General features: G+C 38.0%; 1 long non-coding RNA gene across 1 annotated transcript; it reads left to right on the forward strand.

The window, feature by feature from the left end:
* The first annotated feature begins 431 nt into the window (after positions 1-431).
* On the forward strand, positions 432-9,267 carry LOC140533661 (uncharacterized). The gene is made up of 3 exons (XR_011977021.1): positions 432-584; positions 673-747; positions 3,170-9,267. It is a non-coding gene; the product is annotated as an uncharacterized lncRNA (long non-coding RNA).

Below are 9,267 nucleotides of genomic sequence, written 5' to 3' on the forward strand. Positions count from 1 at the left end.
TTGGGTGTCGTGAATTCCTTTGGCAGTCTGTTAAAGTACAAGGACCCTTTCTCAGAATTATGTTTTTAAATGCATTTAATTTACAAAGGAAATTTACAAAGGAAACGGATAATTAGTGAAATGTAGTTATCAAAATAATTTAAGTTTATGGATCACAAGTTCAGAGCTCCTGCTTCAAAACCTCCTCTGTTAGTCAATAAACCCTCTGTTCCCTCATTCACAGGACTTAAGAGCCAAAGGGAACTTCTTAAAGGAACAAAGATCATATTTCTAAAGAATACAACAATTGAACATAACATTTTTTTTCCCTTTAGGTACAAGGAAAGGCACCTCTATTAGGATGCGGTCAGAGTGACTTTAGAGAGTGGGGCTGCCTGACATGAACATAGTGTGGACCGGACACTACAAATAATATCGGTACCCATGCCATCAGAATATGAATTGTGAATGCTGGAAAGAAATCACTCTTATTTGGGCTTATCTTTAGTTCCTAATGGCTTCTGAGCTTCACAATACAAACCAAAGCTATGAAAAGGAAGGGTCTGAATAAGGGGAAGAAATAAGTGTGGCGTAGTAGGGGGCTGGTAAGGGAGGTGGGCATTGTTAATTAGCATGTAAGTAGTTACTGGCTAATCAGGTGAAGTTTTCTGAATAGTATCTCTTTCTGTGTAGGATGCCAATAAGCAACCAGACCTCTGAGATCCCGATGCAACCTACCACTGGGACAGACAGACATCGTCCAGACAGGTAGGAGGGATTGCTTTCTGAAACTACTGCAGATGTCCTGGGGCTCATTGTTTAAGCCAGTTGGAGAGTCTAACCTAAAACCGGAGCTAAAGGAAACTTGCTAAACAATGAGCCCCATTAGGGCAGACAAAAGCTCCTGGCACAGGAAGCAACTGGGACTGTGGATGCTGGTTTTTGGGAATGAGAATGGGCTCCCTGGGGAAGAGCAAGCTGAATGTGGGGGAAAGAAACAGGTGCAGCCTTTAGGCAATATTCCCCTTCACTGGAGGCTGCCCCAAACGGGATATAGGTCAGAAAATGGAAGCAGATCTTGGAAACTGATCGGCACTCACAATTTTCTCTAGAAAAGTAGTTACTAACGTAGACAGCTCCTTCGCCAAACTCTGTGTTCCTTAATTCTTACTCCTTCCCAGAACCCAAATCTCATTCTTTCAGTTTTTTTCCACAGTCAATTCCGGGTCTGATGACCTGCCCCAAACCATTTAAAGTCCCAGCGGTCTCCCCATGCACTCCTCTTTCATCTAGTCCACTCTGTTAAACAGTCAGTCCCCTTCTTTGTTTGGTTGTTGTTCAGTTATTTCAGCTGCAATTGACTCTCGGTGACCCTGGTCAGTTGCCACAATTCATCTCACTAAATCTCTGGTGAATTTGCAGCACTGCATCAGCCTATTAGGCTGAAAAATTGGTCCTATGATACCCGGTGTCTCCCTTATGCAGATAAAGGACTCTTAAAATAAGTACTTCAGAGCTAATGAAATGAGACCTTGCCTCAGGCTCTTCCAACAAGCCACCCACTCCTTTGAGAAAAGTAGGATAAATGGAAAACAAAATGCAGTTTAGCCTGGGTCTGAAAAAAATGAGGTGGATATTCTACATACCACACCTCCCTGGTCTCTGCCTCTTCCACTGTAAAACAAGTTTGATTTGGCTTCTGAGGTGCCTTATATATATTTATTATTCTCTGTTCCTAGGATCATTTATAAGAATAAAGACAGTTAAAAAGAAACACTTTGCCAGTGTAGCGTTCACACCTGGGGATAGAGAAGTTTTTCCCCTAGAGATAGTATGAGTACTGTAACATTCACAAAATCCTGAGTTCAAAAAAGGCCACAGGAAAGGAAGCAGCTGCCTCAGTCTACAGGAGGTACAATTTGTTTCCTATGGCAGGAAACATTTTTTAGATATTTCTGCTTGATATAAAAAGATGAGGTAGAATGCTCTCTTGGGAAGGAGGAAGGGGAGGAAGAAAATTTGGAACTCAAATATGGAAGTGAATGTTGAAAACTTAAAAAAAATGAGATAGAAATTTGAACTAATTCTAATGTGAGAGCACTGTGAGAGTCAGTCTGGAGGAAGAGGAAGCAGTACTAAAGAACTGCTTCACTGTTTATATCACATTTCTTCAGACTTCATCCTCAAACCTCTGAGCAATAATTCTCAGCGAGTCTAACCTGAGCTCAGTCCCTTCCATGGTATCATCTGAGTTTCAAGCAATTACTTGAGCATAAAGCCAGATTTGAAGGCCTGATAAGAAGGGGAAGTCTTTTGGTGACAACCTGACTGTGGCCTCACAGTCAGAGACCTGGGCTCTTTAAAATCCATGCCAACCAGACTGTAGAGGAAATTGGCATCGTCTCTCCATGTGTTAGATACTTCTTGGGAGTTACAAAGAATACTGCAGGCAAATGTTAGAATTATAGGGCACCTCCTCAACACCCTTCTCCTCAGTAATCTAAACAGTCAAGATAGTAATATAATCAATATTTACCAATAAGGACAGTGGAGCCACACATTTGGATTTTAACATTACAGTTCCAGATGTTCTTAAAGAAGAAATAGAACTGGTACCAAGAAGAAAAAAAGATAAGTAAAATAGCTACAATGGAGCAAAGATATATAGAAAAATCCATGCTGGATATAACACAATTTGAGTCTTGAGAGACAAAATTGTTAATCTAATTGTGATAGAAATTGTTAATACTAACTGGATTCCCTTAAATGATCCTTGTAATGTCAGAATTTCAGTCATGTCCTTGCATTCCTATTTTTAAGATATTTAGGTTGAGATGAACCACAGCCTAGACACTCCCATCCTGAGATCTTATCTTGTTAAGCTCAAGTTGAATCAAGGTCTTTTTTGTCCTTGCTCCTTTCTTTTGGGATTCACGGAATGAAGGACAAAACAGCCAGAATGAAGCAGCTTAGTTTGCTAGGATTGCTAAGGGCCACAGGGATCTCATGACCAGGCCTTGCTGCCTAATACTGTCTCTTCCCCCTCTCCTCCTATAACTATAAAAAACTTTTTCATGGGTCTCTTTGGTTGGGAAATCTACTGGATATCTACCAGAGTGGCAGGTTTGCTATCCTGTTATCTCGGTTAAAGATGCTTTATTCCTGAACCCATGGTTTTGATTTATTTCAGGACTTAACATAAGGGATTGACTCATAAGGTATGTGAAGAAAAAGAAGATACAAAAGGTATGGAAAAACCACAGGCCTTATTAAATTTTTTTAAAAGGGCAATAATTACCTATATTATACCCACTTTTCCATCTATACAGATTATAAAAACTCATCTATACACAGATAGAGGCCATTCAGGATGAGAATAACAAGAGGAGAGAAGTTGGTTTTCCCAGATAATATTCAATAATGGACCACATGTTTAGTTTTTCACAACTGACTATAGAAAATGTTGTTATTCAGTCATTTTCAGTAGTATCTGACTCTTCATGACCCCATTTGGAGTTTTCTTGGCAAAGATACTGGAATGATTTGCCATTTCTTTCTCCAGCTCATTTTACAGATGAGGAAACTGAGGCAAACAGGGTGAAGTGACTTACTCAGAGTCATACTGCTAGAAAGTATCTAAGGCCAGATTTGAACTCAGGAGGATGATTCTTCCTGACTCCAGGCCTGATACTCCACCTACTACATCCCCCAGCTGCCCATAGAATATACAAAATCTGTATTATTTTTGGCTTATGAAAAAGCCAAAATTTGATTTAGTAAAGCAAAACACCATCTAAAGACTCACTGTTAACAAAGTTTCTCCTATCTATGCATCACAATTATTTAAGATTCTTTGAAAGACATAACAATAGAAATAACCCCTTTCAATAACTCTCTTGAACAAAAATATTTGGCAAGGCATAAATGCCAAGGAGATAGCTATTCACCAAAAGATGTTTGCCACTGTGATGGAGAGGATCCACTGCACAGCTAGGTGAAAGAGGGATTCTCTATGAATGGTGAGGCTCCTGTTTGCCATTGAGCTAGTTGCATGAAGTCCCAAAATATTACAGAGCCTCTTGGAAAAGATCTATAATCACTTAAGAGATTTTGGCCTGGCTATTCATACTGAAAAGACTAAATAGATTAAGAATGTCCATCGCCCAGATTATTGAAAGGTCAACCAACCTATAGAGCTTGTCCACCAGTTACATACAAGACAAACAGAACAAATGAACAGTGAATCAGACCTAATATTAAATAGGAGGAAGTTGTCTTCAGGAAATTGCAAAGCTCTTTTAACGGCCCTAAGCTTCACCTGGAAACAAAGGTCCATCTTTTTAATACCAACATTTTGCCAGGGTTGCTATAAGTCTATGAGACATGGAACATAACAATTTCTCAAGAAATAAAAATGATCATCACTTAAGAGAACAACGGAGAGGTACATAAGATGTTACACCCTGTTTCTAACCAATGAGGAACTACAAAGAAAAGAAATTTAAAATATCATCAAGGAAATACATGATAAGAAGAAGAAATGAGCTATTCCCTCTGTGAAGGCGAGAGACAACCAGAATGCTCCATTGGTATCTTTGAGAAGTCAAGTGAAATCAAGGAAGGCCTCTAGCTTTTTGAATGAACTCCCTGTGATAAACTAATGGGCAGATAAGCAGATACAGATGGGATGTGTTTTGCATTGTTAGAAGGAAAATCCAAAATCCACACTGATGAGATCACAGATCTATTTAAGAATTGTAGCTAATAATGATAGCTAACATTGATGTAGCACTATACCAGGCACTAGGCACTTTGCAATTATTATCTCATTTAATCCTCATAATGACCTTTCAAGGGAGGTGCTATTACTATTTCTATTTTAAAGATGAGGATACTGAAGCAAGCAAAGGTTAAGTGACTCACCCAGGGTCACACAGCTAGTAAGTATCTAAGGCCACATTTGAATTCAGTGCTCTATCCAGTGCAATATATAACTTTCCATTCTCCTCTAATATTTTATGGTGTTATTATTATAAAGGGAGGGGGTTTGATTGAGTCAATCAGTCAATTGATCACCCTACCCCACGTAAATAACAAGATATTAAACCCTCATACCTTTATCATATGAGAACATATCTATTGAATCAAAGTAATTTCTAACAGGTATGGGTTTAGAAGTCAGTTTAAAAGTAGTGAAAACCAACAGATGAAAAAAAAATGAGGGTACACAGGAAGTGTATTGGGATTAAAGAGACTCAATCATGTTCTATGGAAATTGTGTAAAAATAACAGACTAGCTTGAAATCCAAGCATTCTGGTATCTAGCCAGCCCAGTTGTGGAAGCAGTTTCAGGAAAGGTTCTCTGAGAAGGAATCTATTGGGAGAAGGGGAGAGGAGGATGAGAGGAGAGAGCCCCTATTTCCTCCTCTTCCCATGACCAGAGGATGACCTTGCTAACCTCAAAAATTTGGAAAATTTTGGACTTCCCCTGGGTATGCTAGCAGTGTCTCTGGGACAGCTGAGAGTAGTGTCTGTATCCAGAGCTAAAGACAAATAGACACAGGGAGGAAAGGCAGCTTCAGTGTTTTGCAAGGAAAATAGCAAAAAGATGCATCCTGAGTAAGGGCAACTTCATGAATACTTGCTTTCATTTTAAGTGTCTTCCTTTCTCACTTTTGTCTTTTGGCATCTTCGCCTGACCCTTTCTAGTATTGGTTGGACTTTTATTCATACACAACTCCCCAATCATGATGGGGTAGTCAGAATTCTCCTTACTCCTCTTTGTTACTTTCAGACTCTGCCAAGACCCCCAAATTAGTTTGACCACCATCCTTCAGAAACTTCTCCTTCTTTGAGGTTCATACACTTCAAATTTATCACTGTCTGGATGACCCCTCTAACTATATCCCTTCTCTGAACTCCTATAGCACATACTGGCAAGATCATTTATTTTGAAGCCAAAGTAACAATTCAAGACAGCATGGCATTAAGTATATACTATGTGTGTGCTTTGTCTCTCCAACTAGGTCATTAGATCCTATAATACAAGGGTCTATGGCTTCTATGGCACGCATCTTCCTAAACAAAATATAACACCCATGGTGGATGGCAAAGGAATAAATTAGAAAGCATAGAATTTATCACAGTTGTTTTAGACCATTTTCCCATTTCATATACTATACTTTTAGAGGATAGTTCTCAAGCTGACAAACCACTTTCTCACAATTTTATCACTTTCTGAAGGAAGCCAGAATTGTTAAATAGTGTCCTACTCATTAGCACTAATTTGAGTAGCAACTAGTATTCTGTGCTTCCCTTTTTTCTCTGGCTACACAACAGATTCTGGGGTTCAACCTAAATAATTTATGAAGAACTGAGAGAACAAAGAGCTACCTGAAATCTGGATTGGGGCTCCCAGTTTTTCTGCCATATTTAGCATTCTTTTTTTCCTTGCTTCCACTGCCCTCCTAATCATTCCTCCACTCATTGTTTCTTGTTTAAAATTCTATTCTCTTGGTTTGTGACCAAATAGAAGACAGGATCATGGGAAATAAAATGAATAATTATGACTATATGGAATTAAAGTTTTTGCACAAACAAAACAAATGCAGTCAAAACTAGAAGAAAAGCAGGAAATTGGAGAATATTTCTTACTTGAAGTTTTTCTGATAAAAGTCTCATATAGGGAACTGAGTCAAATTTATAAAAATAAGAACAATTACCCAATTGATAAATGGTCAAAGGATGTAAACAGGCAATTTTCAGAAGAAGAAATCAAAGCTAAGTTAAAGTCACATGAAAAAATCTTCTAAATCACTACTGATGAGAGAAATGCAAATTAAAACAACTCCGAGGTACCGCCCCACTACTATCATATTGGCTATTATGATAGAAAAGGAAAATGATAAATGGTGAAGGAGTTTTGTGGGAAAACTGGGACACTGGTGCAGTGTTGATAGAGTTGTAAATCAATCCAACCATTCTGGACAACTATTTGGAACTGAACCCAAAAGGGTATAAAACAGTGCATACCCTCTGTCCCAGCAATACCACTACTAGGTCTGTATCTGAAAGAGATAAGAGAAAGGGAAAAAAATCTCTTTGTACAAAAACATTTATAGTAGCTGTTTTCATGGTGGCAAAGAACTGAAATTGAGGGGATGCCCACCAATTGGGGGATGACTGAACAAGTTGTGGTATATGAGTGTGATCAAATACTATTCTGCTATAAGAAATGATGAGCAGGATGGTTTCAGAAAAATATGGGAAGACTTACATGAACTGATGCAAAGTGAAGTGAGCACATTGTACACAGTAATAGCAATACAAGGATCCAAGACAGTTCCAAAAGACTCACAGGGAAAGTTCTATCCACCTCCAGAGAAAGAACTGATAAACTCTGAATGCAGACTGAAGCATGCTATTTTTTTCTTTGTTTATTTTTGGTGGAGTTTTTTTTGGGGGGGAGGGGGCTATGTTTTCTTTCACAACATGACTAATACAGAAATATGTTTTGCATGGTTGCACATGCATAACCTATATCAAACTGCTTACCATCTCAGGGAGGGGGAAGAAGAGGGAGAAGGAATTTGGAATTCAATTTTTTTTAATGAATATTAAAAATTGTTCTTACATGTAATTGGGGAAAAAATAAATACTTTTTTTAAAAAAAGAAATGAGCAGAACGGTTTCCGAAAAATTTGAGAAACCCAACAATACTACTTCTAGTTCTGCATCCCATAAAAACAGGAAAAGAATCCACACATACAAAAAATATTTATGGCAGCTCTTTTTGCGGTGGCAAAGATTTGGAAACTGGGAATATCCATCAAGTGGGGAATGGCCAAACAAGCTGTCATACATGAATGTAATGGAATACTATTGTGCTATAAGAAATGATGAACAGGAGGACTTCAGAGAAGCCTGGAAGGACTTATATGAACTGATACTGAGTGAAAGGAGCAGAACCAGGAGAACTTTGTACACAGCAACAACCACAGTGTGTGAAGAATTTTTCTGGTAGAATTAGTCCTTCACAGCAATGCAAGGACCTAAAAAATTTCCAATGGACTCTTGAGGCAAAACATCTTCCACATCCAGAAAAAGAACTATGGAATTGGATCACAGAATGAAGCAGACTATTTTCTCCTGTGTTATGTTTTGTTTTGTCTTATGGTTTCTCCATTTGTTTTAGTTCTTCTATGCAACATAACTAAGGTGAAAATGTACTTAATAGGAATGTATGTGTAGAACCTATATAAGATTGCATACTGTCTCTGGGAGGGAATGGGGAGGAAGGGGAAAAAATCTAAGATATATGGAAGTGATTGTACAAAACTGAAAACAAATAAAATAATTTAAAATTAAGAAACAAAAGAAATGATGAGCAGGTGAATTTCAGAAAAACCTAGAAAGACTTATAATGAACTGATGCTGAATGAAATGAGCAGAACTAGGAGAACACTGTACACACCAACAGCTACATTGTTGGAAAACTGACTTTGATAACTACCTCTTCTTAGCAATGCAAGGATCTAAGACAGCTCCAAAAGACTTATGATGAAAAATCCAGATCAGAAAGAACTATTCACTCTCTTTTTTCTTTGTTTCTTTTTTCTTGTGGTCCCTCCCATTAATTCTAATTCTTCTTTACATCTTGACTAATGTGAAAATATGTTTAATATGAATCTATGAGTAGAGCCTATATCAGATTGTATGCCATCTTGGGGAGGGAGGTGGAGAGAGGGAGGGAGATAAATCTTAAAATTTAGAGAAGTGAATGTTGAAAACTAAAAATAAATTAATTAATTATTTTTAAAAAAGAAGAAAAACTTGGGAAGTCTTATGGGAAGTGATGCAAAATGAAGTGAGCATAACCAGGAGAACATTGTATGTAGTAAGAGATGATCAATTGAGAAGTCTCAGCTATTCTGATCAAGAAAATGATCCAAACTTCAGAGAGGCCTGGAAGGACTTATATGACCTGATGCTGAGTGAAAGGAGCAGAACCAGGAGAACTTTGTGCACAGCAACGACCACAGTGTGCGAGAGTTTTTTCTGGTAGACTTGGAATTTCATAATAACGCAAGAACTTCTTAAAAAAAAAAAATCCCAGTGGTGGTTCTCAAGGCAAAATGCCTTCCACACTCAGAGAAAGAAATATGGAAGTCATTTGCAAAATGTAGCAGATCATGTTTGTGTATGTGTATGTGTTTGTGTATCATGTTTTGATTTGTTATATGATTTCTTTCATTTATTTTAGTCTGACTACATAGCATGACTATAGTG

Source organism: Notamacropus eugenii, chromosome 3, assembly GCF_028372415.1.
Source record: "Notamacropus eugenii isolate mMacEug1 chromosome 3, mMacEug1.pri_v2, whole genome shotgun sequence".
Classification (NCBI taxonomy): domain Eukaryota; kingdom Metazoa; phylum Chordata; class Mammalia; order Diprotodontia; family Macropodidae; genus Notamacropus; species Notamacropus eugenii.